General features: G+C 43.6%; 1 pseudogene; it reads right to left on the bottom strand.

Annotated features, from left to right (window-relative positions):
- Window positions 1-13,060: 13,060 nt before the first annotated feature.
- LOC148778189 (ATP synthase F(0) complex subunit C2, mitochondrial pseudogene) lies at window positions 13,061-13,489 on the bottom strand (annotated as a pseudogene).
- Between the last annotated feature and the right edge of the window lie 1,920 nt (window positions 13,490-15,409).

Raw genomic sequence — 15,409 nt, 5'->3', positions numbered from 1 at the left:
AAGGGTCCTACAAGGTAGATAGATAGACATGTTTGAAACCGATGAAAGAATTCCTTGATGGATCCCATCCAAAAGACACATTTCAGGCAAAGCTGAACTCAATGATGGAAAAGTCTAACTCCGAAAATCCAATGGGGTTAAAAGGAACACAGAGAAGAATACTTGTAGTTGACAAGAGACATTATAAACACAAAGTACAAAAGAAAAACAGAAGAAAAATTGGCTCAACTATGACACAGGCTTTATTGGAGAAGTGAAAGAATAGACACACTAAGTGCTCACGGGGTAATGATCCCAACCCAGATTACTGACAGGCACGTGGCAAGGAGCGATCAGATGATGATCCTGCTGCCCCTCTTCCAACAGCATGGTGTCAGCTTCAGGAACCAAGCCTTTTCTCTGTCAGCTCTCAGTACAGGAGGGAGGTTATGGAAGATGCAATCTGTCACCATGGCCAAAGGGAGGACAAAGGAAGAGCCTGGACCTTGGTGCTGTTACTTCCACTTGGGTGGACACTTGTGCTCCCAAGGTGGGCACGGTGGCCCAGGAGGGTATTTCTGCTGGCTCAGTGGAGGTGGGCATGGATGAGGTGGGCAAGGCTCATGCCACTTCTTTGGGTATCCTATTGGAGGTGGATGGCCGGGCTCCTTGCACTGATGGTGATGATGATGATCATGCTGATGTGGATGCTGACGCTCATGCTGATGTGGATGCGGATGCGGATGCTGATGGTGGTGGTAAGACATCCTTACGGGGTCTCTAGGAATCTGATATACAAACAGACAATATTGTTCATAACAAAGTCCTAGTCTTCCATGAATGGGGAGTCCTATTTTACCACTTTCTAAAGAAAAAACTACTCACACAAGTGCTGTGTGAATACAAACATTCTCTGAAGAAGAATAATCAGGATGTGAAACTTGTGGCCAATCTCAAAACACATCTCTACTCATTTCTCCCATGAGCTCCTGGTTGCTGGTCTAACTGACTTGACTGTTGGCTTCCGAGGAGAAATGCAAAGGCCCAAACTCAGCACTCGTGGGACTGAAGGCTGAGAAGGCTTCATTTGCAATTACTGTAGGCTGTGCTGAAACACAGCATCTCATCGCCCTTACTCTCCCTAGGTTAGGATTGTGCCGTTGACTCTATTCCTCTCGTCACATTTAAGAGCACACTTAAGACTTCAGGAACAAGTACTGCAAACTACCCTAAATTCTACTTATCTTCTTATTCCCATGCTGCTGCTGCTGCTGCTAAGTCACTTCAGTCGTGTCCGACTCTGTGTGACCCCATAGACGGAAGCCCACCAGGCTCCCCTGTCCCTGGGATTCTCCAGGCAAGAACACTGGAGAGAGCAATAAGTTGTTAAAATACAGCCACTTCTACGTTAAGATTATGGCCTACCACACAAGTGCTAAAAACCTCGAAAACTGTACTCACCAGAGGCTCCAAAGAAGACCTACAACTGAGTATCACGAAGATAGCAGCACGGTGATAGAGACTCCTTTTATAAGGACCAGGCAGCTCCACCCAGACGGAACATCCCAGATCTGGCATGATGCACTTGTTTCCCACCCCAAAATACCACGTGCTTGCAATCTCAAAAATGAATTGCCACACTCATGCTGATATCACAAAGCTCTGTTGCCCATTGTCTTCCTCACCCTTCACGGAGGGAGTGCAGAGTGAGTCACTCAATACATTGTCTCAAAGCCCTAATGCCAATGTCACACACTCGTTAGCAAATATGAGGAATTCTTTGACAATGGTACTGCTCCTCCATGGTTAAGACTGTGCTTCACACATTCCCCAGCTCCTTAAGCATCTGGTATGGAAAACTTGCTACCCCATTCCATTTCAGCTTCAGCACCAAGCTTTGTCTCCCTCAATGGTAATGACTAGGGTTTACTAACCGTACATATCTTGAGCCCTACCCACAGTTTTTCTAAATTCCTCTTATACCACGTTCTACTGATCTCTGGGCCTCTTTTTGACAATTCAAATACTTAACCATGGCCACAGAGTCTATCATGACTTTCCAGTACTAACAGTCTCATTTCAGTTGTGTTTTCACATGGCTCCATAATGGACTTGAACAGGACAACACGATCCCTAAGGTTTCTCAGCCATAAGCTCATAGACTGGGGCGCCTTCCTGAAACTCTACATTTGCTGCCCCACAACCATGAGTTTTTTGGGGTCTAGTGTTGTTTGTTGCGGTTCAGTTGCTCTTCGTATCCAACTCTTTGCAACTCCATGGAGTGCAGCATGCCAGACTTCCCTGTCCTTCAATGTCTCCCCGAATTTGCTCAAACTCATGTCCATTGACTCAGCGATGCCATCCAACCGTCTCATCCTCTGTTGTCCCCTTCTCCTCCTGCCTTCAATCTTTCCCAACATCAAGGTCCTCTCCAATGAGTTAGTTCTTCACTCAGGAGGCCAAAATGTTGGAGCTTCAGCTTCAATATCAGTCCTTCCAATGGATATTCAGAGTCGATTTCCTTTAGGATTGACTGGTTTGATCTCCTTGCAGTCCAAGGGGCTCTCATGTGTCTTCCCCAGCACCACAGTTCAAAAGCATCAGTTCTTCAGTGATCAGCCTTCTTTATGGTCCCACTGTGACATCCATACATGACTACTGGAAAAACCATGACTTTGAGTATAGGGACCTTTGTCAGCAAAGTGATGTCTCTGCTTTTTATATGCTGTCTAGGTTTGGTATCGTTTTCTTCCCATGAGCAAGCGTCTTTTAATTTCATGACTGCCGTCTCAGTCCTCACTGATTTTGGAACTCAAGAAAATAAAGTCTGACACTGTTTTGAGATTTCTCCCCATCTGTTTCCCATTAAGTGATGGGATCGAATGCTATGATCTTGGTTTTTTGAATGTGGAGTTTTAAGCCAACTTTTTCACTCTCCTCTTTCACTTGCATCAAGAGGAGTTTTATTTCATCTTTGCTTTCGCCCTAAGGGTGATGTCCTCTGCATACTTGAGATTATTGATATTTCCCCCGGCAATCTTGATTCTAGCTTGTGCTTCATCCGGCTCAGTATTTTGCATGATGTACTCTGTATATAGGTTAAATGAGCAGAGTAACAATACACTGCCTTTACTTACTCCTTTGCTTATTCTGAACCAGCTCATTTTTCCATGTCCTGTTCTTACTGTTGCTTGTTGGTCTGCTGCTTCTCAGTCTACTAGAAACTGAAATTCCTCTCTTCTCATTATCTCCAAAATTGTCTCAATATCTGGAGTGTATCCATTTAGAAGCTTTTCCACTAGTAATCCCCAAATATCTTGTGCTAATTTACACTACAGCTGTTAATTCAGTCAACTCCATCAGGCCCTTTTTTGAAATGACATCTGGTATGTTTTCAGACATTCTTAGTACACCCAGGAAATGAAGCTCCATGAATCATTCATTCCACCATTCAATCATTGGGTATTTTTCCCTAAATAAATAAATGATGGGTGACATAGAATCCACTGGTAAGTTATTAGTATAATTTTGAACCACAGTGTAGTGATAATAAAGTAAATAAATAATACATTTACTTACATCTTAATAATAATAACAAAGTAAGCATGAGAATAATAAGGAAATAACACTTCAACAAATAATTTGCACTATGCTTTCCAGGGAAAACTTGAGTGCCTTGGCTATTCAGACATCCATGCACATGAGTACTGAGTGACATTAAGTATTTCCCAGCCTCCCTGAAGATCAGTTTATTTACACAGTTGTAATTAGAGATAAAAGCTATACCCGCCTCAACATTTTGCTATAAAAACAACAAAATGCCTAATATAAGGCACATTACATGATCAGTCCTATGGAAATATGAGCCTCCATATATCTGATAAGGGGTTAATTTCCAAAATATATAAGAAACTTCTACAACATAATAGCCAAAAGTTTAGCAGCCTTTATTTCAAATATGCAAGGGACGTGAATAGAGTTCTGTCTACAGAAGACATATTGGAAGGAGTTTAATATCACTCTTGATCATCAGGGATATGAGAATCAAACACACAATGACATATCACTTCATTCCTGTTAGAATGACTGTAATCAGAAAAACAAGAAATCCTAGCAAAAGGGGGTGAGGTTGTGAAGAAAATAAGGATACTTTTACCTGTTAGTGGGATGGTAAATGGTTCAACCGTTATGAAAGTTATGAAGGTTACTCAAAAGTTAAAAAATAGAAAACAGAACTACCATATGTATTACCCTCTCCACATTGGTGTATTCATCCAAGATACTTTAAATCAGGGTCTCAAAGACACATTAGCACTCTAAGGTTCACTGCAGCAGCACCCACAGTGGCCAAGATGTGTGAAGAACCTAAATGTGCATCAGCAGAAGAATGGATAAATAGACGGCAGCATATACATGCGTGGATTATTACTCCTCCTTAAAAAGAAGGAAGTCCTGTCATATGAGACAGCATGGCTCATCCTGGAGGACTTTATGCCAAGAGAAGTAAACCAGACAGGAGGACAAATACTGCATGAATCTCCTTATGTGAGGTATTGAAAACAGTCAGACTCATGGAAGTGAAAGGGCACATGAGCAGATGCCCTGAGTAAATTGTGATTCAAAAGACAAACGTACCCCAGTGTTTGTTACATACAGCCTCTCTAAGAACAGTATGGAGATCCTTAAAAAATTAGAAATAAAACTACCATATGGCCCAGCAATCCCTGGGAAGCCTTCTCTGGGCATATGCACTGAGAAAATTATAATTAAAAAAGGCATAGGTACCCCAGTGTTCATTGCAGCACTGTTTCCAATAGCCAGGACATGGAAGCAACCAAGATGTCCGTCAACAAATGAATGGGTAAAGAAGTTGTTCTCCGTATATTCAATGGAATGTTGCTGAGCCATAGCAAGGAACAGATAGGAATTCATTTTAACTGAGGTGGACAATCTAAAGCCTGTTATACAGAGTGAATCAGTCAGAAAGAGAAAAACAAATATCACATTTTAACACATATACATGAAATCGGGGAAAATGGTGCTAATGAACCTACGTGCAGAGCAGGAGTAGAAATGCAGATGTAGAGCACAGGACTTCGGAACACAGAAAAGAAAGAGAGGGTGGGGTGAACTGCGAGGATAGCATTGAGATTTGTGCATCGCCATTTTTGAAAGAGATGGCTGTCGGATAGTTGCTGGACAGCACAGGAGCTCAGCTGTGTGCTCTGTGATGATCTAGAGCGACGGGATGGGCTGTGGGGTGCAAGTGAGGCTCACGGTGGTCAGGATATCTGTGCACTTAAAGCCGATCCACATTGTTGCATGGCAGAGAGCAACACGACATTGAGGAGCGGCTATCCTCCACTAAAAATAAATTTCCAGAGAAGAAATGTGAGCTCGAAACGGCAGCCAACGAAGATGGATGATGAATAACTACTCACATGTAACTAAATAACGTGAACCATGCCCCAATATGTGATTAAAGGAGGATTGTTTAGAGTGAGGGCCCCCTGCATAAGACCCTTGCCCTGCTCCCCTCTGTCTTCAAGCTGACATCACTGCGAATTCAAAGGCTTCTGTCTGAAGGCAATTTCAGAATCCACACCTTCTTACTAGTAAGAAAGGTCCTCCCACTGCCTGAGGGAATATTCACACCTTGCGCTCATCCTGAAGGCAGTGTGGTGTCTGCAAGGTTTCTTGATTGGGTTGGTGTGGTACAGGAAAAAAAAAAAAAATCAGTGACATAACCTGGCATTTGAAGAGGTAGGAACTTCTTTAGATTGAGCCCTGATCCCGATCCCTTTCTCCGTATCTCAGAGAACCAAAATGAGGACAGCTGTTCCTCTGAGATTCCACAGTGGAGTAACCAAGATCACTGTTAGGAAACAGACATCCTTCAGGGATCCCAGAAGGCAGAGGGATGTCTTGGGATGGGTCAGGTTTTTTCACGACATTTTTTTTTCACGTTGAAGTGTTAGGAACTAGGTGGGGCCTGCTGGAGCAAGAGAATTATCTAAGGAACATGTGACTTAGAACAGTTCAAACAGCATAATTTTAAACTTGCTCTTCTTGCCTTATGAATTACTAATGGATTCCAAGTTTGATACACGAAGGAGGATCAGGCTTTCTTCAAAAAAAAAAAATAGTGCTTAATGAGTTTACTGACATGGAGAGATAAGTAATTCCTGACACACAGAGAAAATGACTAAAAGACAGGTGATACTCACTGTTTTCAAATAATGGATAATCGAAGCATCTGTAGCAAATTAAATCTCTGAATAGCTGCATGTAATAGCTATATGAGGGCTTGCTAGATTTTACTTAGAAGCTAGTAATAGTGGTTATCTAGATTCTAAAGGAGATCAATCCTGGATGTTCATTGGAGGGACTGATGCTAAAACTGAAACTGCAATACTTTGGCCACCTCATGTGACGAGTTGACTCACTGGAAAAGACTCTGATGCTGGGAAAGGTTGGGGGCGGGAGGAGAAGGGGACGACGGAGAATGAGATGGCTGGATGGCATCACCGACTCTGTGGACATGAGTTTGAGTGAACTCCGGGAGTTGGTGATGGACAGGGAGGCCTGGCTTGCTGTGATTCATGGGGTCGCGGAGAGTTGGACACGACTGAGCGACTGAACTGAACTGAACTGAGAAGAGAAGTTGGAGAAGGCGATGGCAACCCACTCCAGTACTCTTGCCTGGAAAATCCCATGGACGGAGGAGCCTGGTAGGCTGCAGTCCATGGGGTCGGTAAGAGTCGGACATGACGGAGCGACTTCACTTTCCTTTTTCACTTTGATGCATTGGAGAAGGAAATGGCAACCCACTCCAGTGTTCTTGCCTGGAGAACCCCAGGGATGGGGGAGCCTGGTGGGCTGCCGTCTATGGGGTTGCACAGAGTCAGACACGACTGAAGCGACTTTGCAACAGCAGCAGCAGCAGGAGAGAAGTTGCGGAGGAGGCGATGGCACCCCACTCCAGTACTCTTGCCTGGAAAATCCCAAGGGTGGAGGAGCTTGGTAGGCTGCAGTCCAAGGGGTCGCGAAGAGTCGAACAGGACTGAGCGACTTCACTTTCCCTTTTCACATTCATGCATTGGAGAAGGAAACGGCAACCCACTGCAGTGTTCTTCCCTGGAAAATCCCAGGGACGGGGGAGCCTGGTGGGCTGCCGTCTATGGGGTGCACAGACTGGGACACGACTGAAGCGACTTAGCAGCAACAGCAGCAGCAGGAGAGAGGTTGACTGTCTGAGTATGAGTAGAAGAGAGACTGAATGAGACATGAGGCAAAGAAGAAATCATCAGCAAATATACACGCTCGACGAGGAAGGAGCGATGCCAAGGGAAAATATGCCGTGAACCTACAGTTTTACATGGAGCCAGATATTCATCAACTATGAATAAAGTAAAATTCATTTGTTCCTGTTCCAGGAAATCTTCCCAACCCAGAGATCAAACCCAGGTCGAACCTCTTTCTACATTGTAGCTTCCTGAAAACAATTGAATTCTCTCAGCCTCAGTTTCCCTATTTGTAAATAAGTAGAAAAGAATGTATTCCACTCAGTGTACTCATGAAAATTAATTTATCACAAATGTTTCCTAATTATTAACACATGCCCTGCAGTGTCTTACATGCTGTTATTTGTTAACATGAGTATGGTGACCAAAGTTCTTGTCTGTGTAAATTCTTAAGTGAATTTCACAAACACACACACACACACACACACACACACACTCTCTCCAGCTTGTTATTCTTCCAACCTGCGGTCTCCCATGATGTACTCCGCATATAAATTAAATATGTAGGATAACAATAATACTCCTTCGTCATACTCCTTTCCCAATTTTAAACCAGTCAGCTGTTTCACGTCCGGTTCTAACTGCTGCTCTTGACCTGCATGCAGTTTCTCAGGAGACAGATAAGGTGGTCTGGTACTCCCAGGTCATCAAGAAGTTTCTATAGTTTGTTGTGATCCACACGATCAAAGGTTTTAGCGTAGTGAATGAAGCAGAAGTACATATTTTTCTGGAATTTCCTTGATTTCTCCACGATCCAGTGATGGTTGGCAATTTGAACTCTGGTTCCTCTGCCTTTTGAAACACAGACTGTACATCTGGAAGCTCTGGGTTCACATATTGCTGAAGCCTGGGTTGAAGGATTTTAAACCTAACCTGCTAGCATGTGAAATGAGAGTAATTGAAATGAGCTGAACTGAACTGATGGACAAGATTTGGCATCACCCTTCTTTGTGATTGGACTGAAAACTGACCTTTCCCAGTGCTGTGGCCACTGCGGATGTTTCCAAATTTACTGACATATTAGTGCAGTGTTTCAACAGCGTTATCTTTTAGGATTCGGTCACCACCACTATCTTCCTTTGTAATAATGCTTCCTAGGGCCCACTCAACTTCACACTCCAGAATGTCCAAGTCTAAGTGAGTGATCTCACCATTGTGGTTATTTGTATCATTAAGACCTTTTTTGGGGGGTATAGTTTTTATGTATATTCTTGTCACTTTTTCTTAATCTCTTCTGCTTCTGTTAGGGCCTTATTGTTTCTGCCCTTTATCCTGCCCATCCTTGCATGAATAGTCCCCTGGATGTCTCCTGTTACCTTGAAGACAGCTCTATTCTTTCCCATCCTATGGCTTTCCTCCATTACTTTGCACTCTTCCTTTTAAAAGGCTTCCCTGTCTCCCCTGCTCTTCTCTGGAACTCTGCCTTCAGGCGGGTATAGCTTTCCCTTCCTCCCTCGCCTCACTCTTCTCATATTTCCTCACCTATTTGTAAAGCCTCCTCAGACAACCACTTTGCCTTCTTGCATTTCTTTTTCTTTGGAATGGTTTTGGTCACTACTTCCAATATTGTGTTACAAACTTCTGTCCATAGTTATTCAGGCACTCTGTCTGTCATATCTCATCCCTTGAATCTGTTTGTCCTCTCCAGCGTATAATCATAAGGGATCTGATTTAGGTCATACCTGAGTGTCCTAATGGTTTTCCAAACGTTCTTCACTTTAAACCTGAATTTTGCAATAAGGAGCTCATGATCTCAGCCGCAGTCAGCTCCGTGTCTTGTTTTTGCTGACCGTATAAAACTTCTCCATGTTGAAGTGCAAAGAACATAATCAATCTTGTTTCAACATTGACCTTTTGGTGATATCCATGTGTGGAGCTATTTCTTGGGTTGTTGGAACAGTGTGTCTGCCATGATCAGCCTGTTCCCTTGGCGAAACTCTCTTTGCTTTGCCCTGCTTCATTTTGTACTGCAATGTCAAACCTACCTGTTATTGTGGGTATCTCTTGATTTCCTACTTTTGCATGCCAATCCCCTATGATGAAAAGACATCTTTCTCTGGTGCTAGTTCAAGAAGGTGTTGTAGGTGTTCATAGAACCAGTCAGCTTCAGCTTCTTTCACATCAGTGGTTGGGGTGTAGACTTGAATTACAGTGATGTTGGATGGTCTTCCTTGGAAATGAACTGAGATCATTCTGTTGTTTTTAAGGCTGCATCTAAGTACCGAATTTTGGACCCCTGAGGGCTACTATGAGGGCTGCTCCATTTCTTCCAAAGGACTCGTTCCCACAGTGGTAGATACAATGGTCATCTGAATGAAACTCAGCCATTCCTGTCCATTTTAGTTCACCGATTTTTAAGATGTTGAGGTTCAACCTCACCAACTCCTGCTTCAGTTCAGTTCAGTCACTCAGTCGTGGCTGATCCTTTGCGACCCCATGAACCACAGCAAGCCAGGCCTCCCCATCCACAACAACTCCCAAAGTTCACCCCATCTCATGTGCATCGAGTCGGTGATGCCATCCAACCATCTCATTCTGTCGTCCCCTTCTCCTCCGGCCCCCAATTCCTCCCAGCATCAGGGTCTTTTCCAATGAGTCAACTCTTCACATGAGGTGACCAAAGTATTGGAGTTTCAGCCTCAGAACCTTTCAGCCTTCCAATGAACACCCAGGACTGGTCTCCTTTAGGAAGGACTGGTTGGATCTCCTTGCAGTCCAAGGGACTCGGAAGAGTCTTCTCCAGCACCAGAGTTCAAAAGCATCAATTCTTGGCGCTCAGCTTTCTTCACAGTCCAACTCTCACATCCATACATGAGTCCTGGAAAAAGCATAGCCTTGACTAGACGGACCTTTGTTGGCAAAGTAATGTCTCTGCTTTTTAATATGCTATCTAGCTTGGTCATAACTTTCCTTCCAAGGAGTAAGCGTCTTTTAATTTCCTGGCCGCAATCACCATCTGCAGTGATTTTGGAGCCCCCCCAAAATAAAATCTGACACCGTTTCCCCATCTATTTCCCATGAAGTGATGGGACAAGATGCCATGATCTTAGTTTTCTGAATGTTGAGCTTTAAACCAACTTTTCACTCCCTTTTTTCACTTTCATCAAGAGCTCTTTAGTTCCTCTTCACTTTCTGCCATAAGGGTGGTGTCATCTGCATATCTGAGGTTATTGATATTTCTCCCGGAAATCTTGATTCCAGCTTGTGCTTCTGGCAGCCCTGCATTTCTCATGATGTACTCTGTATATTTGTTACATAAGCAGGGTGACAATGTACAGCCTTGACGTACTCTTTTTCCTATTTTTAACCAGTTTGCTGTCCACGTCTAGTTCTCACTGTTGTTTCCTGACCTGCATATAGGTTCCTCAAGAGGCAGGTCAGGTGATCTGGTATTCCCATCTCTAGAAGAATGTTCCACAGTTTATTGTGATCCACACAGTCAAAGGCATTGGTATAGTCAATGAAGCAGAAATAGATGTTTTTCTGGAACTCTCTTGCGTTTTCCATGATCCTGCGGATGTTGGCAATTTGATCTCTGGTTCCTCTACCTTTTCTAAAACCAGCTTGAACATCTGGAAGTTCACGGTTCACGTATTGCTGAAGCCGGGCTTGAAGAATTTTGAGCATGACTTCACTACCGTGTGAGATGAGAGCAATTGTGCGGTAGTTTGAGCATTCTTTGGCATTGCCTTTCTTTGAGATTGGTATGAAGACTGACCTTTTCCAGTCCTGCGGCCACTGCTGAGTTTTCCAAACTTGCTGGCATATTGAGTGCAGCACTTTCACAGCATCATCTTTAGGATTTGAAATAGCTCACCTGGAATTTCATCACCTCCACTAGCTTTGTTCATAGTGATGCTTTCTAAGGCCCACTTGACTTCACATTCCCAGATGTCTGGCTCTAGGTGAGTGATCACACCATCTTGATTATCTTGGTGGTGAAGATCTTTTTTGTATAGTTCTTCTGTGTATTCTTGCCACCTCTTTTTAATATCTTCTGCTTTTGTTAGATCCATACCATTTCTGTCCTTTATCGAGCCCATCTTTGCATGAAATGTTCCTATGGTATCTCTAATTTTCTTGAAGAGATCTCTAGTCTTTCCTATTCTGTCGTTTTCCTCTATTTCTTTGCATTGATCGCTGAGGAAGGCTTTCTTATCTCTCCTTTCTATTCTTTGGAACTCTGCATTCAAATGGGTATATCTTTCCTTTTCCCCTTTGCTTTTGGTTTCCCTTCTTTTCTCAGCTATTTGTAAGGCCTCCTCAGACAGCCATTTTGCTTTTTTGCATTTCTTTTGCATGGGAATGGTCTTGATCCCTGTCTCCTGTACAATGTCACGAACCTCTGTCCAGAGTTCATCAGGCACTCTATCTATCCGATCTAGCCCCTTAAATCTATTTCTCACTTCCACTGTATAATCATAAGGGATTATATTTAGGTCGTACCTGAATGACCTAGTGGTTTTCCCTACTTTCTTCAATTTAAGCCTGAATTTGGCAATAAGGAGTTCATGATCTGAGCCACAGTCAGCTCCCGGTCTTCTTTTTGCTAACTGTATAGAGCTTCTCCATCTTTGCCTGCAAAGAATATAATCAGTCTGATTTCAGTGTTGACCGTCTGGTGATGTCCATGTGTAGAGTCTTCTCTTGTGTTTTTGGAAGAGGGTGTTTGCTATGACCAGTGCGTTTTCTTGGCAAAACTCTATTAGCCTTTGCCCTGCTTCATTCCGGATGCCAAGGCCAAATTTGCCTGTTACTCCAGGTGTGTCTTGACTTCCTGCTTTTGCATTGCAGTCCCCTATAATGAAAAGGACATCTTTTCTGTGTGTTAGTTCTAAAAGGTCTTGTAGGTCTTCATAGAACCATCCAACTTCAGCTTCTTCAGTGTTACTGGTTGGGGCATAGGCCTGGATCACCGTGATATTGAATGGTTTGCCTTGGAAATGAACAGAGGTCATTCTGTCATTGGACCACATCCAATTTTCCTTGATTCGTGAATCTAGTATTCCAGGTTCTTATGAAATATTGCTCTTTACAGCACTGAATTAGAAGTTGGGATTTTTAACCCCTGCCTCTAATTTTAATGAGAAGAGAGGGGGGCTGAAAAGGAAGCCTTCATAAAACTCTCAGTAATTTGGGGTTTGAAGGTCCTCTGGGTTGTTGAAAAATTAGAGGTGTGGAGAGTGGCACAACTGGAGAGTGCACGGCCCTGGCCACATGCCCTGCTCTGTGTGTTTTCCGTTTGATACTCATCTGTATCCTTCATCATATCATTTTCCAATAGAGCAGTGAGTGCATGTAAAGAATTTTCTTCGGTTCTGTAAGCTACTCTAGCAAAGTGATCTAACCTAAGGAGGAGGTCATTGAGACCTCCAACCTGTAACTAGTTGGTCAGAAGCTCAGGTGACAAACTGGACTTTTGACTGGTGTCTTAAGTGGTGACGGGGGGTCCGTCTAATAGGGCTGAACAGTTAACCTATGGAATCTGATATTATCTTCAAATAAAGAGCATCAGAATTAAGTTGAAGTGTAGAATACCCAGCTAGTGTTCAATAATTGTTCAGTGGTTAGTGGAACTCTCTTCATGCTTCTTATGTAGGAATTTGGTGAACAGTTTTTATCTTTTTTTTCTTATTAATGCAGTATTTATTTGTCTTCCTTCTGTCAAGCCCTGAGCCAAACACTTTCCCCAGACTGCATGGTGAGGTACCGGTAAAGGAATATACAGGGCAAACAAGACACGGAAGAAAGAACTATGGGAGGTGGAAATGTCTACCTCACATGGAGAAGAGGATGAGAAAGGCTGCCATCAGGCAAAAGAGCCCCATGGCCTCCGGGAGGGCAAAGCCCAGAATGGCATAGGAGAAGAGCAGCTGCTTCAGAGAAGGGTTCCTGGCATAACCAATGATGAGACTCCCAAACACAGTCCCAATTCCAGCTCCGAAGCCAGCCACCCCTACTGTGGCAGCCCCAGGTCCAGAGAACTTGGCTGCTGGGTCTATGTCCCTTGAAATGGCACTGGTTTGGAAGTTGTGGCTTGGAGTAAGTGAGGTGGTCGGGGGATGGGGTGCTGCCGAGCTGCTGTGGCTCTCATCTCTCAGCGTCTCCCACCGTCTTAGCACCACTGCAGACAGAGATCGGCTCAGTAGTGTGGAGGTTCTCCTGATCAAGGATGGGGTGGAGACGAACTTGGTGCAAGCATACATTTTCAGGGGTGAAGGGCTGCATCAGGAGAGCTGCTCCCAGTGCAGAGAAGACCCACAATTTTTATCTTCACACCTAAAAACTGTGCTCTTAACTAGGACTATGAAACACTGATTTAATATTGGAGGTATATATTAATTCACCATTCTAGCAAGAGATTTCAAATTCAATTCCTTAATTTTGGTAGGAATAAAAGGAAACAAGTATAAATATATATAGTTTTAATAACTTTAATCTAGTGGGTATGTATAAATTGTGCGTCCAAAAAGAAGACTATATGTATATTGATATGACTACCAGACCACCTTACTTGCCTCCTGAGAAGTCTGTATGCAGGTCAAGAAGCAACAGTTAGAATCAGACATGCAACAATGGATGGCTCAAAATTGGTAAGCTTATTTAACTTCAATGCAGATTACATCATGCAAAATGCCAGGCTGAATGAAGCACAAGCTAGAATCAAGATTGCCGGGAGAAACATCAACAACTTCAGATATGCAGATGACACCACCCTTATGGCAGAAAGCAAAGAGGAACTGAAGAGCCTCTTGATGAAAGTGAAAGAGGAGAGTGAGAAGTTGGCTTAAAACTCCACATTCAAAAAACTAAGATCATACCATTCGATCCCATCGCTTCATGGGAAACAGATGGGGAAAGACCTGAAAACAGTGACAGACATTATTTTCCTGGGCTCCAAAATCACTGAGGACTGAGACGGCAGTCATGAAATTAAAAGACGCTTGCTCATGGGAAGAAAACTATACCAAACCTAGACAGTGTATCAAAAGGCAGAGACATCACTTTGCTGACAAAGGTCCCTATACTCAAAATTATGGTTTTTCCAGTAGTCATGTATGGATGTCAGAGTTGGACCGTAAAGAGGCTGAGCACTGAAGAACTGATGCTTTTGAACTGCGGTGCTGGAGAAGACACATGAGAGCCAAGGCAGTCAATTCTAAAGGAAATCGACGCTGAATATCCATTGGAAGGACTGATATTGAAGCTGAAGCTCATTATTGTGGCCTCCTGATGTGAAGAGCCAACTCATTGGAGAAGACCTTGATGTTGGGAAAGATTGAAGGCAGGAGGAGAAGGGGACGACAGAGGATGAGACGGTTGGATGGCATCGCTGAGTTAATGGACATGACTTTGAGCAAACTCTGGGAGACAGTGAAGGACAAGGAAGTCTGGCATGTTGCCTTCCATGGGGTCGCAAAGACTCAGATACCAATGAGCAACTGAAAAGCAACAAACCACACTACACCCCAAATGACTCATGGTCGTGGGGCAGCAAATGTAAAGTTTCAGGAAGGGGCCCCAGTCTATGAGCTGAGAAACCTGAGGCATCGTGTTGTCCTGTTCAAGTCCATTATGGAGCCATGTGAAAACACAACTGAAATGAGACTGTTAGTACTGGAAAATCATGATAGACGCTGTGGCCGTGGTTAAGTCATTGAATTGTCAAGAAAAGCCCAGAGATCAGTAGAACGTGGTATAAGGGCAATGTAGAAAAACTGTGGGTAGGGCTTAAGATATGTACGGTCAGTAAACCCTAGTCATTACTATTGAGGGAGACAAAGCTTGATGCTGAAGCTGAAATGGAATGAGGTAGTAAGTTTTCCATACCAGATGCTTAGGGAGCTGGGGAATGTGGGAAGCACAATCTTAATCATGGAGGAACAGTACCATTGTCAAAGAATTCCTCATATTTCCTAACTGATGCGTGACACTGGCACTGGGGCTTTGAGACAATGTATGAGTGACTCACCCTGCAATCCCTCCGTGAAGGGTGAGGAAGTCCATGGGCAACAGCGCTTTGTGATATCAGCATGAGTGTGGCAATTCATTTTTGAGATTGCAAGCACGTGGTATTTTGGGGTGGGAAACAAGTGCTTCATGCCGGATCTGGGATGTTCCGTCTG

This window comes from Moschus berezovskii, chromosome 4 (assembly GCF_049115385.1).
Source record: "Moschus berezovskii isolate FMDL1 chromosome 4, NW_MosBer_1.0, whole genome shotgun sequence".
Taxonomy (NCBI): domain Eukaryota; kingdom Metazoa; phylum Chordata; class Mammalia; order Artiodactyla; family Moschidae; genus Moschus; species Moschus berezovskii.
This window is presented reverse-complemented; position numbering and strand designations above follow the sequence as displayed.